The following is a 15,694-nucleotide window of genomic DNA, read 5'->3' as shown; positions in this document are numbered from 1 at the left end:
AATCTGAGAAGCTGAACTATATGAAGAAGAATGGGGCATCAGGATTGGAGGAAGACTCATCTGCAACTTGTGATATGCAGATGACACAGCCTTGCTTGCTGAATGTGCAGAGGACTTAAAGCACTTACTGATGGAAATCAAAGACTACAGCCTTCAGTGTGGATTACATCTCAACATAAGGAAAACAAAAATCTTCACATCTGGACCAATAAGTAACATCATGATAAATAAAGAAAACTTTGAAGTTGCCATGATTTTATTTTATTTGAATCCACAATCAATGCTCATGGAAGCATCAATCAAGAAATCAAACAATGTATTGCAAAGGGCAAATCTGTTCCAAAAGACCTCGTTAAAGTGTTAAAAAGCAGTCACTTTGAGGACAAAGGTACCACCTGACCCAAGCTATGATATTTTTAACCACTTTATATGCATGCAATAGCTGGAAAATGAATAAATAAGACCAAGGAAGAATTGATGCATTTGAATTATGCTGTTGGTGAAGAATATTGAATACCATGGACTTCCAGAAGAACGAGCAAACCTATCTCAGAAGAAGTACAGCCATAATGCTCCTTAGAAGCAAGCATGGCAACACTTCCTCTCATGGATTTTGGACATGCCATCAGAGTGACAATTCTCTGGAGATGGACATCGTCCTTGGTAGAGGATCTGCAAAAAATAGGAGGACCCTAGATTAGGTGAATTGACACAGTAGTTGCAACAATGGGTTCAAACATTCCAATGATTTTAAGGATGGAGCAGGACCTGGCAGTGTTTCATTCTGTTGCACGTAGTGTAGCTATGAGTCGAAACTGACTCACTTGGGCTGAGGGCTGTGGGGACCATAGTCTTAGGGAACATCTAGCTCAATTGGCATAACAGAGTTTATAAAGAATATTGTCTAGGTTATAGTTTGGTGAGTAGTGTCTGGGGTCTCAAAAGCCTGTGAGCGGCCATCTAGGATACTCCACTGGTCCCACCCCTTCGGGAGCAAGGAAGAATGAAGAAAACTAAAGAGATAAGGGAAAGATTAGTCCAAAGGACTAATGGACCACATCTACAATGGCCTCCACCAGACTGAGTCCAGTACAACTAGATGGTGCTCGGCTACCACCATTGACTGCTCTGACAGGGATCATAATAGAGGATCCCAGACAGAGCTGGAGAAAAATGTAGAACAAAATTCTAACTCAAAAAGAAAGACCAAGGGAAAGACAACACTCAATACATGGAAGGTCAGCTCAATTGGACTGGACCAAAAGCAAAGAAGTTTCCGGGATAAAATGAATGCTTCAAAGGTCAGCGGAGCAAGGGCGGGGGTCTGGGGAACATGGTTTGCGGGGACTTCTAAGTCAATTGGCAATATAATTCTATTATGAAATCATTCTGCATCCCACTTTGAAATGTGGCGTCTGGGGTCTTAAATGCTAACAAGCGGCCATCTAAGATGCAGCAATTGGTCTCAACCCACCTGGAGCAAAGGAAAATGAAGAACACCAAGGCCGCACGACAACTAAGAGGCCAAGAGACAGAAAGGGCCACATGAACCAGAGACCTACATCATCCTGAGACCAGAAGAACTAGTTGGTGCCCGGCCACAATCGATGACTGCCCTGACAGGGAGCACAGCAGAGGACCCCTGAGGGAGCAGGAGATCAGTGTGATACAGACCCCAAATTCTCATAAAAAGACCATACTTAATGGTCTGACTGAGACTAGGGGAATCCCGGCAGCCATGGTCCCCAGACCTTCTGTTGGCACAGGATAGGAACCATCCCCGAAGACAACTCATCAGACATGAAAGGGACTGGTCAGCGGGTGGGAGAGAGACGCTGATGAAGAGTGAGCTAATTATATCAGGTGGACACTTGAGATTGTGTTGGCAACTCTTGTCTGGGGGGGGGATGGGAGGATAGAGAGAGAGGGAAGCTGGCAAAATTGTCATGAAAGGAGAGACTGAAAGGGCTGACTCAAGAGGGGGAGAGCAAGTGGGAGTAGGGAGTGAGATGTATGTAAACTTATATGTGACAGACTGATTGGATTTGTAAACATTCACTTGAAGCTTAATAAAAGTTAATAAAAAAATTAAAAAAAAAAAAAAGACCAGACTTGCTGGCTTGACAGAGACTGGAGAAACCCTGATAGTTTAGCCCTTGGACACCCTTTCAACTCAGTAATGAGGTCACTCCTGAGGTTCACCCTTCAGCCAAAGATTGAACAAGACCATGGAGCAAAACAAGAATAAAGGGGTGCACCAGCCCTGGGGCAGGGACTGGAAGGCAGGAGGAAACAGGAAAGCTGATAATAAGGAACCCAGGGTTGAGAAGGGAGAGTGTTGACATATCATGGGGTTGTTAACCAATGTCATAGAACAATGTGTGTACTGTTTGATAAGAAACTAGTACATTCTGTAAACCTTCATCTAAAGTACAACAAAAATAAAAATAAAAACTGACTCAACAGCACCTGAGAACAACAACCACAGTTACATACAATTTTAGAGCAGAGCAAACTATTTCGGCGAGTATGAAGTTTCTTGCTTTTAGTATAGACAGATAAAAACAGGTATCTCCACTAGTAATCTCAGCTACTTTTCAATACCAGTTGCAAAGGGAACTGTATAATTAGCTACACATACACACACAGGCGCTTCCTTGTTTACACCTATATATACATACCTACGCAAATGAAATTCATGTTTGTAGTTAATCTGTTAAATAATGTTTAATAAGTATCCAGTTTATTACAACAATTTCTCATCTTATAATTGTACTTTTAGATATTGTCACCCAATATTTAATTTTGAATTTTTAAGAACTAAGTAGTTTTTTGATGACTAGCAGGAGTGAGTCTGAAATTTTTAAAGACCAGAAATTCTCTCTCTCCCTCTCTCTCTGTCATTTCACTAAATTCATTTGCATTACAGAGAACAGACTTTCAAAGAACCCAGAAGAATTAGCAGGTCACAGGAAGGCTGCGATCAGTACCATGGTCATCGTGCTCAATGCTGTGTTTGGGCAATGAGTAATATTAGTATTCAGAAGAAGCACATGAAAAGCAATTTCTGGAACCTTATTAGTTCAATCCAAATACTATTTTTGAGCATTTGAAAATTGCTAGGAGACATGATAAATTATGATCTACAGTGAAAGAAGGCTCAAACATTTCACTTAAGGAACTCAGACCAAGATAAACCAGTACTTATACTGAGAATTTTATCATATTTTATTAAATTTTAACATAGTGCATGAGACTTTGGATGAGTAAGAAATGAAATTGTATCATGTTAAGGCAACTGATACTAGACATTTATTTACCCACAGCATCATTACTCTTACTTCTAAAATGAGGATAAAAGTCCAGATTAATAAAGACAGGAAGAACCTGTGTCCTAAATGACCTCTCTGAGCTTCAAACCAGCCCTAAGTTGCCTACCTAAAGTTTCTTGGGACATAAAACAAATAAATCCCTGACTTATTGACATATTTAAGCTATTTTTGTCAGTATTTTTTGCAATGAAGTAAAATCCTAACTGATAGGTACTGATAGAGAGATGTTGATAGATGATAGATAAAGAGAGAGAGAGAGACATAGATAGATAGACAGATAGATAGATAGATAGATAGATAGATAGATGATAGATAGATAGATAGATAGATGATGAGAGAAAATATATCCAGCTTTATACATAAAAAATATTTTACTTGCAGAAAGTGATCAATAGGATAGGTTGATATGATTTTGCTATTACTTTTACATAGTTATTATCTAGAAAATTGGTACATAAATAGAATACATTTATTTTGTTGATTAACCTTGCTAATTTATAATAAATTGCTTGGTTAAAATTTGTTTATGCCTATTTTTCACAATTATACAGTAATTTCAAAGATGATTTCATACAGAAGTATAACTTAGCTATAGTTTAGATAATGACAATACTTTGAGCTGTTTAACAAATTAGCATTATAATTTTTTTGCAGAGTTATACTTTTGATGCATGCCAATGCAAAAAGAAAACACACACACACACAAATCTTGTATAGTTGCTAAACTATGCTGTAAAGATTGATAGAGCATGCTTCTACACAAATTTAACTCAGTTTTTAAATAATTGATAAATGATGGCTAAACATTTGTTTGTGTTAAACATGCCAATTATTTTAACTCCTACAATTGGTCCATTAGCGACTTGTGACTGGTAACTGAGCTAAATCGTATATGCTCCAAAATATTCCAATTTTTTTTTTCTCTTGGGTTTTAGGCGAGAGCTTACAGCACAAATTAGTCTCTCATTAAAAATATTTATACACAAATTGTTTTGTGACATTGGTTGCAGTCTCTGCAGTGTCTCAGCACTGTCCCCTTTTCCCTTTCCATCTCAGGTCCCTCATGTCCATTTATCCAGTTTTCCTGTCCCTTCCTGCTTCCTCATCTTTGCTTTTGGGCAATTGTTGCCAGTTTGGTCTCCTATACTTGGTTAAACTAAGAAGCATGTGTGTAAATGTTCATTTTACAAGCCTGTCTAATCTCGGCTGAAAGGTGGATTTTGGGAGCGGCTTCATTTCTGAGTTAGCAGGGTGTCCAGGTGCAATAGTCTCAGGATTTCCTCCAGTCTCTGTCAGACCAGTAAATATGGTCTTTTTTAGTGAATTTGAGTTTTATTCTACATTTTACCCCTGCTTTTACCAGGACTCTTTATTGTGATCCCTGTCAGAGTGGTAGGTGGTGGTAGCCGGGTACCACCTAGTTCTTCTGGGCTCAGGCCGGTAGAGGCTCTGGTTCATGTGGTCCATTAGTCCTTTAGGCTAATATTTTCTTGTGTCTTTGGTTTTCTTCCTTCTTCTTTGCTCTGGATGGGATGTGACCAATAGATGTATCTTACATGTCCACTTGCAAGCTTTTAAGACCCCAGATGTTATTCACCAAAGTGGGATGTACAACATTTTTTATGAACTTTACTATGCCATTTGACCTAGATGTTCCCTGAGACGATGGTCCCCAGCCCTCAGCCTCAGTAATTCAGTGCTTCAAGGTGTTTGGATGTATCTACGAAGCTTCTGTGACTTTGCTTTGATCAAGTTTGTGCTGACTTCCCCTATATTGTGTGTTGTCTTTCCCTTCACCAAAGTTAGCACTTGTCTACTATCTTGTTAGTGATTTCCCATCCCCATTCTTCCCTTCCCTTGTGACCCTCAAAGATTGTTTCTTGTATGTGTGTAAATCTTTTCTTGAGATTTTATAGTAGTGATCTCATACAACATTTGTCCTTTTATGATTTACTTATTTCACTCAGTATAATGCCCTATAGATTTATCCATGTTGTGAGATGTTTTGTAGATTCATCATTGTTTTTGTTCTTGCATAGTATCCCATTGTGTGTATGTATCATTATTGGTTTATCCATTCCTCTGTTGATGGGCACTTAAGTTGTTTCCATCTTGTTGCTATCGTGAATAATGCTGCAGTGAACATGGGTTTGCATACATTAGTTCATGCGATGACTCTTACTTCTCTAGGATATGCTCCTAGTAGTGTGATTGTTGGATGCATGGTGTTTCTATTTCTAGCTTCTTAAGGAGGCACCATATCATAGTGATTGTATCATTTTACATTCCCACCAGCAATGTATGAGTTCCTATCTCCCCGCAACCTCTCCAACATTTGTTATTTTCTATTTTTTTTGATTACCGCCTGTAAACTCAGGGTGAGATGGTACTTCATTGTAGTTTTGATTTGTATTTCTCTAATAGCTAATGATAGCAAGCATTTCATGTGTCTGTTAGCTGCCTGAATGTATCAAATATTCTTAATATTGACACTATTATTGGATTAAAAAAAAAAATTGCCAGTGAGTCTATTCTGACTCATGGCAACTCTTGCGGATTGGAACTGCTGACCTTTAGATTAACAGCTGGAGGTCTTAACCACTATACCACCAGGTTTTCCCTATTATTGGATAGTGAAGAATAAACTACACTGTAAAATCCATTTTATAATGAATAGCAAAAAATACATGTAATAATAAAGACAAGATCCTTATTTCATTTTTGTAATATTTCTAATCATAAGTTAATTCCACTCATATATACTTTAATTGTGTGATTCATTAATCATATGTACACATCACAGCAGTATTATTTTAAGCTTCTACTGTGGACACTTAACAGATGTTTAAGCAGGCCTTGATAATGAAGGCAAACTTACAGCAATTTTGGGAAATCTTCAGCATTGTATTTGGACTAGATTAGAAAGGAGACTTTAGCAATATATAATGGTTTCTTCAATTTGATGGAGAATAAAAACATAAATATTTCTACAAGATTAAATTTACTGTGTAACGTCACATGTATATATGTCTGCATACATTTCATATGACTGTATATTGAAATTCATAAATCATAACAATAATATTAAAAGGTTGCATTGCTAGTAAAAAACTGTACTTATAAAAACTACCTTGTAATTAGGAGACACTGAAATATATTATATATTATATATATATTATATATATGCAATATTCTCTGTGAAAATCCAGTAAACAATTTGGCAAAATATGTATTCAAATATTTTTGCTGTATTAATCAACCATTTAAATTAAACAACATATATTATTTCAGTCAGTAACTTGTCAACAAGACATCAAATCACTTACTCAAATATAAGAGAAAACACAAGAAAGCCTACTTTCCTTAGAATGAAACGGAGGAATATAGCAAAGAACAGGGCTATTAACTTCAATCATTTTGAGTCACTATAGATGAAAAGAAAGCCAGTATATTGACGATAAACCCAACCCAGTGCCATCGAGAATGGGTATTATTTCCACTTCATTAGTTACTCAAAGAAAAATGGATGACGTTTATGTCTGTTCTATAACCGATGTTCATCAAATAGAGTGCGTTTACCATGACAATAATAAATAAATAAAATAAAGATGAGTGGCAATTGACCTACTGAGTGATAGTACGTCCACTCTGAGAAAGGTCTTCCATTGGCATCACTACCATTTAGCTTTCAGTGTTACGTTAGGAATCATAGGCATCGTCTTCATTTTATAGAACACTGAGAAGTAGGAAATTTTGATAGGTGATATTACAGATCGGCATATGATCACCCCTTTTCAGCCTGGATACTGGAACAAACACACGTGTGGCCAACTGAAGCTAAGCTGAGTCCTGCAGTCTGGAACCCAGACCAGCCAATCCCAGCAAATGCCAAGCAATTCAAAGACTGACACAAAGGAGCATCACGCAAGGTCCAAAGCAATGAGTGAAAAAGCAATGCTCAATGTTTAAACCACTGAGTTTTGTAGTGTTATATTTTATAATAGTATTGTGGTAAGAACTGACAAACTTAAAAATTGTTAAAAGATGTAGGGTACTGATAACAGTAGGTGGTAAGGAAGCTTATAGCAGACAAATCACTTGAAAAATCATGACTTAGGTAGAGCTGAAAATTTGGTGTCATTGTCATTTCACTAACTGGGAGGATTTTAAAAATACACTTAATAAACTTCTGGTTTTGCTTTCATCAAAGTTTATAGTCAAAACATTAATACTATGAACTTCATTTGATCAGGTACAACGAAAACTGATGAGCTCAGAAAGGAACTGGCCAGTTTGTAAAAAGTAATGATAAGAAATATAAAATGATAAGAAGCTAAGTGTTAGAAAATAAAACTATTTCTAACCAACTCAGAGGTGTGGGAGTCTCTAGGAAAAGATCAGATGCAACAAACTGACAGTAAGAAATGCCATTAAGTACAAAGATCAACCCAAAGATGCATAAAGAGGATTAAGGCAGTTTCAACAAACAAATTGTCCTACAGAAGACGTTTATACCCAAATTACCTGTAATCAAGTCTTAAGATGGTAGGTAGGTAGGTAGGCAGACAGACAGATAGAGAGATAGATTAGATAGATGATATGTAGGTAAGTAGGTAGGTTAGGTAGGGAAATAGGGAGTAGAGAAATAGGTAGGGAGGTAGGTAAGGAGGTAGGTAGGTAGATAGGCAGAGTCCCATCACAAGAAGAAATATTGGTGTATTATTTGGAAAATGAAGTTCAGTGAGATCATACACAGAAAATGCAAAATGTATTTGAGAGAGCTGTGCTGACGGAAGCACTCACATCATGGGTTAAAAAGAAAATTGTCTGAGATGAAAAAATATGCGTGTAACACTAATATTCTGTAAGTAGTAACAAGACTGAGAGATTTCCTCAGTTTCCAGGCAGAGAATATGCTCTAATTGCCTCCTCAGATATGGCCAAAGTGGATCACAGAAAAAGAAGGACCTCCTAGAGAAAGCAGTCAAAAACTATAGGTAACATTGGACTGGGGAACTGATCTTGGTGACCCTATGTGTTACAGAGTAAAAGTGTGCTCTATAGGGTTTTCATACAGAAAAGGATTGCCACTGATTTCTTAGCATCAATCTTTAGATTAGCAGCTGATCGCAAACAATTTGATCAACTTGATGGCAATGAGTTTTGATTCTGAAGAGCTGATTCAAAAGATTAAAAGTGAAGCCTAAACAAGTGCATTACCGAAACACAGGATACAGGGAACTGGAAACATACCAAAAACCAAACCCAGTGCCATCGCGTCAATTCAGACTCATAGCAACCCTATAGGACAGAGTAGAACTGTCCCATAGAGTTTCCAAGGAGCGCCTGGAGGATTCGAACTGCTGACCCTTTGGTTCTCAGTTGTAGCACTTAACTGCTATACCACCAGGGTTTCCCTGGAAACATATATCCAGCAATATTTCAGAATTACTATAGACCATTGAGTCCTATGAGGCTCAATTTCTTTCCGTTTTTAAATGTCACAATTCCATCACTTGTTTCATCTATCATTTTTCTCACCACTGTATATCGAATGTATTTGTTGTTGTTCTTAGGTCTCTGGACAAAGAAGAGCCAAGTTTACATTTAAAATGACCAGCAGATCCTGGAATGGAAGCCTAATGCTGTAAATAGGTGAAGCTTTCAGTGTGTTGTGAGGAAGATGTGCATCTATTTTGCATGCAGAAGGAAAGTAAGTATTTTTGAAAAAGAGTGTAGACCATACTAGAGTAGATTGCTGTTGTTAGGTGGTGTTGAGTCGGTTCTGACTCATAGTGACTCCATGTACAATAGAATGAAACACTGCCCTTATTGTTTAGTAAATAGTCGATAGCCATTCCTCTTCCATTTAAGGTACAGTATATTTTCCTAAAAAAAAAGTTTTACTTGACCATGTAATTTGATTTTTCCTATGGAATAGGTGTACTGGCAACATGAGCAGAGGTCAAAAACGAAGCTTACAGTTGGATTTATTGTCTTGTGTTTCACTCATGTGCCATAAAAAGCACACGGCCCAAGTAGTTTTGGACAGTTAAGCCAGACACACTTAGAGAAGACCTCAATCCAACCCATAATCTAGGTGCAGCTAAATGGAGCCAAGCTCAGTCATTCCAGACCAAATCCAGGCTTGAAATAGAACTGCTCCAAGTGACCTGAAGACAACACAACAAGAAAAATAAATGTTTTCTACATATACCACTAGGGTTTGAGGTGGATTGTTCCACAGAGTAATTGTGGCAATAACTGATTTAGCACAAGAAAGTTTTTTTTTTTTTTTTTCTCCATGCAGTGTAATATATTTAATGGTAAAACTAAGGCAATAACTGAGAACTTCTGACTCTTTTGGTATGTCCCACTGTCCTCAGTTATGAATAAAAGACTCATTTTTGTGGACATAATGTCTCCCTTGAAGAATGTATTGTGATGGAAAACTTACTGTTGTTCAAATATTTTTAATTTATTAGTCTTTTCATCTAAACAAGTTATAACATCATTATGCTATATAAAATGGTATATAAATATAAAACTTGCTATAAGTTTGTGGAATGGAGTAAAGTTACATTAGAACATGTACTTATTGTATCTTTTTTATGACACAGAAGTATGGATCCTACCACTTAACAGAGCATTGTAACAGATGGAGATCCTGCTACATTATTTTTAGAATTGTATTGCAGTGTTCATTTTAGAAAATATTAAATACTGTTAGGACTTCCATCTGTAAAAAAGGGAAAAAAAACTAAATGGAAATTATTTTTTTTCTTATGGAGATAAGTCCTAATTTATTTTATGCAAAAAAGCCAATTAGCACAGTATTCTAATCTATACCTTACCTAAATTTTGCATTGACTAAAATTATATCACATATCTAAAGTGGAATCTGAAATAAATAAGCTCTCTTCTTGAAGTATAAGTTGAAACAACGCTCAGCAGGTAGTGGCACTGAGCTGGGATTTCTTGGTTCAATTAGGATTACCTGGGGTAGAACTCTACCTTCCAGGGTGAAGGAATATCCATAGACTAAGTTTAATAGTATAAGCACCAAATGGTGGCTTGGAAAGACTTAGCAGCCCCATTCCCTCACTCTCATACCTGCCATAATATTTGTTGCTATGGACCACTGTTACCTTCTCATTCTTACACGCAGCATAACAATTATCTTTGAAAACATTGCTATTTTTGCCAGCTCATCTTTAAACAGGTTGTCTTTTTATATAACTAGATCTATAACCCTAGGTCCCTCTCATAGAGAAATTCTGGAGTCTTTAATCAGTGTAAAGATTGGAGAGGTAAAAACAGAAAATAGAAGTAGTGAATAGCATTACATTCCAGTACAGCTGGAGTTAAATTCTGCCCAGGAAAAATTAAATAATATGGGTTGCAGCTATATTTTGGAGATACATATTAAATAATATTGCTTTATTGGCATAAAAAGCACATTTAAGTCCCTTGCAGGGGAATAAAATCATTAGAGTTATATATTGCATAACTGTATAATTGTATATTGTATAATCTATTTACTATGTATTTTATGACAAAGTGAACAATACATTTGAGGGTAAAACCTAGATGTAAGAGGACCAGGTAGGAAAAGAACTCCATATAAGATCAACTGAAGAAGGCATCATGGACGTAGCAGTGCAAGACAGAAATAATATAAATGATATTATTTGGTTCATTCAACAGAGTTTGGACTCAGGAGTGGAGAGAGGAGAAAGAATTTAGGATAAAATTGGGCTTCTCTCAAAGAAGTTTCCGGGATAAAATGAATGCTTCAAAGGTCAGTGGAGCAAGGGCGGGGGTTTGGGGACCATGGTTTAAGGAGACTTCTAAGTCAATTGGCAAAATAATTCTATTATGAAAACATTCTGCATCCCACTTTGAAATGTGGTGTCTGGGGTCTTAAATGCTAACAAGTGGCCATCTAAGATGCATCAATTGGTCTCAACCCACCTGGAGCAAAGGAGAATGAAGAACACCAAGGTCACACAACAACTAAGAGCCCAAGAGACAGAAAGGGCCACATGAACTAGAGACCTACATCATCCTGAGACCAGAACTCGTTGGTGCCCGGCCACAACCGATGACTGCCCTGACAGGGAGCAGAACAGAGAACCCCTGAGGGAGCAGGAGATCAGTGGGATGCAGACCCCAAATTCTCATAAAAAGACCATACTTAATGGTCTGACTGAGACTAGAGAAATCCTGGTGGCCATGGTCCTCAGACCTTCTGTTGGCACAGGACAGGAACCATCCCCGAAGACAACTCATCAGACATGAAAGGAACTAGACAGTGGGTGGGAGAGAGTTGCTGATGAAGAGTGAGCTAATTATATCAGGTGGACACTTGAGATAGTGTTGGCATCTCATGTCTGGAGTGGGGATGGGAGGATAGAGAGAGTGGGAAGCTGGCAAAATTGTCATGAAAGGAGAAACTGGAAGGGCTGACTCATTAGAGGGAGAGCAAGTGGGAGTACGGAGTAAGATGTATGTAAACTTATATGTGACAGACTGACTTGATTTGTAAAAGTTCTCTTGAAGCTCAATAAAAGTTAATAAAAAAATAAAAAATTGGGCTTCTCAGGTGGCTTACCTGACTGAGGCAACAAAAGAAGTTTGGGATATGACTGCAAAAGAATGTTCCTGAATAATTATTTGCATGTTTCTCAAATATCTATAATACATGTTAATAATATTGTCAAAAATTATGCAGGTCCTTAGTTAAAGTATTTAATTGGCATTTTTCATGCACCCAAAGGAATTTATTTTTACCGAAGTATTGTATAAATGAGAATATAAGCCATATTGTAATTAATAACAATTTATATGAAGATGAAGTATTCATATATGATTATTTTAAATTTTACTTTAAATAAAATAAACAAAATTAAATATAATTTATTCAATTTAATAAAATTAAATATTAATAAAATATTTAAATAATATAGAGTAAAGTAACTTTCACAATTCTGACTTCGCACCTAAATTATACATCTCTTTTTTTCTCACTAACTAGATAGTAGACAAGGATCAAATTTGGTGAAGGAAACAACACACAATACAGGGGAAGTCAGAACAACAAGACCAAAGCAAAAGCTAAGAGGTTTCCTGGACATATCCAAATACTCTGAAGGACAGATTAGCCGGGGCTGGGGCCTGAGGATCACAGTTTAGGGGGACATCTACGTCAATTGGCATAACAAGGTTTATTAAGAAAATGTTCTACATCCCACTTTGGTGAGTGGTGTCTGGGGTCTTAAAAGCTTGTGAGCGGCCATCTAAGATACATCAATTGGTCTCACTCATCCTGCTTGGAGTAAAGGAGAATGAAGAAAACCAAAGACACAAGGAAAATATTAGCCCAAAAAACTAAAGGACCACATGAACTAGAGACTCCACCAGCCGGAGACCAGAAGAACTAGATGGTGCACGGCTACCGCCAATGACCACCCTGACAGGGAACACAACAGAGAGTCCCAGACAGAGCAGAAAAAAATGTAGAAGAGAACTTAAATTCACGGAAGAAGACCAGACTTAATGATCTGACAGAGACTGCAGGAACCCCAGACACTATGGCCCCCAGACGTACTGTTAATCTAGTATTGAAAACATTCCCGAAGCCCACTCCTCAGCCAAAGATTAGACAGGGCAATAAAACAAAAAATAATATACACGAGGAATGTGTTTCTTAGTTCAATAGGATATACAAGACCAAATGGGTAGCTTCTGTCCAAAAGCAGGATAAGAAGGCAGAAAGGGACAGAAACTGGTCAAATGGACACAGGGAACTCGGAGTGGAAAGACGGAGTGTGTTGTCACATTGTGCAGATGGCAACTGATGTCACAAAATATGTGTATAAATTCTTGTATGAGAAATTAACTTGAGCTGTAAACTTTCACCTAAAACACAACAAAAATAAAATAAATTATACGTCTCCAAATTACATGATTAAAATGAAAAAAAAAACTTTTCTTAAAAATCGCAAGCATTAGGTAGAATCTTCTACATTAATATTAATTATGTTTTATTTTGCTTAGTTTTAATACTCTCGAATACGTTTTAAAGATCAGCATCTGTGGGTGGAAAAAAGAAAGAGTGAAAAGGTATAATAATTTTCTTCCCCATGCATGGCCATGGGAAACCCACTCTCCCTAGTGGCTGAAGACTTGCTTTAAATAATAAAGTGCATTGGTTTCTTTTTGTTTTATGCAGTGGTTTGTCTTCCATTGTGTGTATTTGTGTTTTGTTCTGTTTGATTTTTAACTGATTAACATTCTTTCTCTAGTATAAATTTCAGGTGAAAAATAATCTATTCATTGTTTCATGTTACCTTAATGTTCATATGATCATTATTAAACATATGATAAAATATACAATAAAGCATAATCTGTATAGTGTTTTTAATTTTTAAAGAAAGAGAGATGACCAAGGGGAGATTGGATGGATAGATACATAGAGACTGATAGATAGAGATATTTCTCTGGGATGTGTTTAAAATCAAGGAGCTAGTTGTCTCCTCATTATCAAAGCCTACCATTGATTAGGAAACCCAGAGTTGACCATGCTTCTTTAAAATGAATATATTTGAATGAAATCACTAATGAGTTATTTATGAACCTAAATGTCAATGTATTTTACTTTCCAGTAATGAGAATAATAGTACTTGTTAATGAGATCATACCCCTCCAATTATCAAGGGAAACCAGTTTAATTTTCAGAGCTGAGGAACACCAAACTAAAACAAAACTAATTTGATGAACTTTAGAAGTATAGTGAATATGACACTATATAAAGGGACCTCGTGGGTAACGATAATGTGCAATTTCTTTACCAGGGAGGTTACAGGGGTGTGTTTACTTTGAGAAAATGTGTGAAAACCTACACTTATAATCTGAGTACTGTTGTGTTTTTATGTTATACTTCAATGAAAATTTTCCTTAAAAATCAATTTGATAATCTCAAGGCTTTTGGAGAGCCTGCTGAAAATATCTGTAATAATGATAGCTAATAACTATATGGCAGTTACTACATGCAAAGTAGTGCTCTCAGAACATTGCATGACAATGTATTCAATTCTTAAAACGATCTTACAAAGACACTCCTGTTATAACTCCATTTTATACGTAAGGAAACTGATGTGCAGACAGATAACTTCTCTAAGATCATAGATGCAGTGAATAAGGTTTTGAATCCAGAGTTTGTAACTCCAGTGTCCGTACTGAGTGACTCCTGTATATGAGCTGCCTCTCATATAATGAGAGCGTATTCTTCTTTGCTAAGTATCTGTGTCTTTCAGTTATAGGAGGTCTGTTATAGTAACTCTACTATAACCCTAAAACTCTACTAATATAGTAATATTGTAAAATATTTGAGTTCATATGTATTGACTTCTAGCAGACTTCTTAGCTTCTGTCGATACATTTGTTTTTGAGATTTTTTTTTTAATAATTCAATTATCTTAGGTTTTAGATTCCAATATTTCAGTCATGCCTTTCTGAGACGATACTCTCTTCCTATTGATGGAATTCAAGAAGTTGCTTACTATTTGTAGATGTCTATGTTGGGTAGTGGGTTATGTTGATAATATGTTGTAGTTTCCAGAACAGAAAACTATATAATCCAACATTCATTCCCTTCAACTTACATTCTTCCATTTCAAGAAAAGTCATGTAAAAACTTTTCCTTCTGGCTGGTCTTTCACAACGCACACCTCAGTTAATTACAACTTTCAGCAATCTCTTTCATGCACATACAAGCCCTCTTTAACTTTATTTTTCCCCTCTTGACATATATCTCTTGCATTTTGCATGTAGAAAAAAATATTCTCTTTGTCTTGATAGCAGTAATTAGAATTTTGGCCTTTTCCTCAACTCTTTTCCATTGCCAAAGACCTATAGGTTAGGTATCGCCTATACCGTATATCTAAGATGAAACCTTGCATTATCATTGTTCAAATGGATACATTTTCCCTACATATGTCAAAGAATAATTTCCCCAATTTTGCTTCTATCTTAAGAGATTGAAACATTGCCCAGTCCTGTGCCATCCTCACAATCATTACTATGTTTGCACCCATTGTTGCAAACACTTTGTCTATCTCATTGAGGGTTTTTCTCTATTTCTCTGGCCCTCTATTTTACCATGAATGATATCTTTCCCTGGGGACTGGTTCCCCCGATACCATGTCCAAAGTATGTGAGATGAAGTCTTGCCATCCTCACTTCTAAGGAGCATTATGGCTTTACTTCTTCCGAGACAGATTTATTCATTTTTCTGGAAGATGTCCATGGCAGCTCAATATTCTTCGCCAACACTATAATTCAAAGGCATTAATCCTTCT

The sequence above is a fragment of the Loxodonta africana genome, chromosome 17, assembly GCF_030014295.1.
Source record: "Loxodonta africana isolate mLoxAfr1 chromosome 17, mLoxAfr1.hap2, whole genome shotgun sequence".
In the NCBI taxonomy this organism is placed as follows: domain Eukaryota; kingdom Metazoa; phylum Chordata; class Mammalia; order Proboscidea; family Elephantidae; genus Loxodonta; species Loxodonta africana.
Note: the sequence above shows the minus strand (reverse complement) of the source record.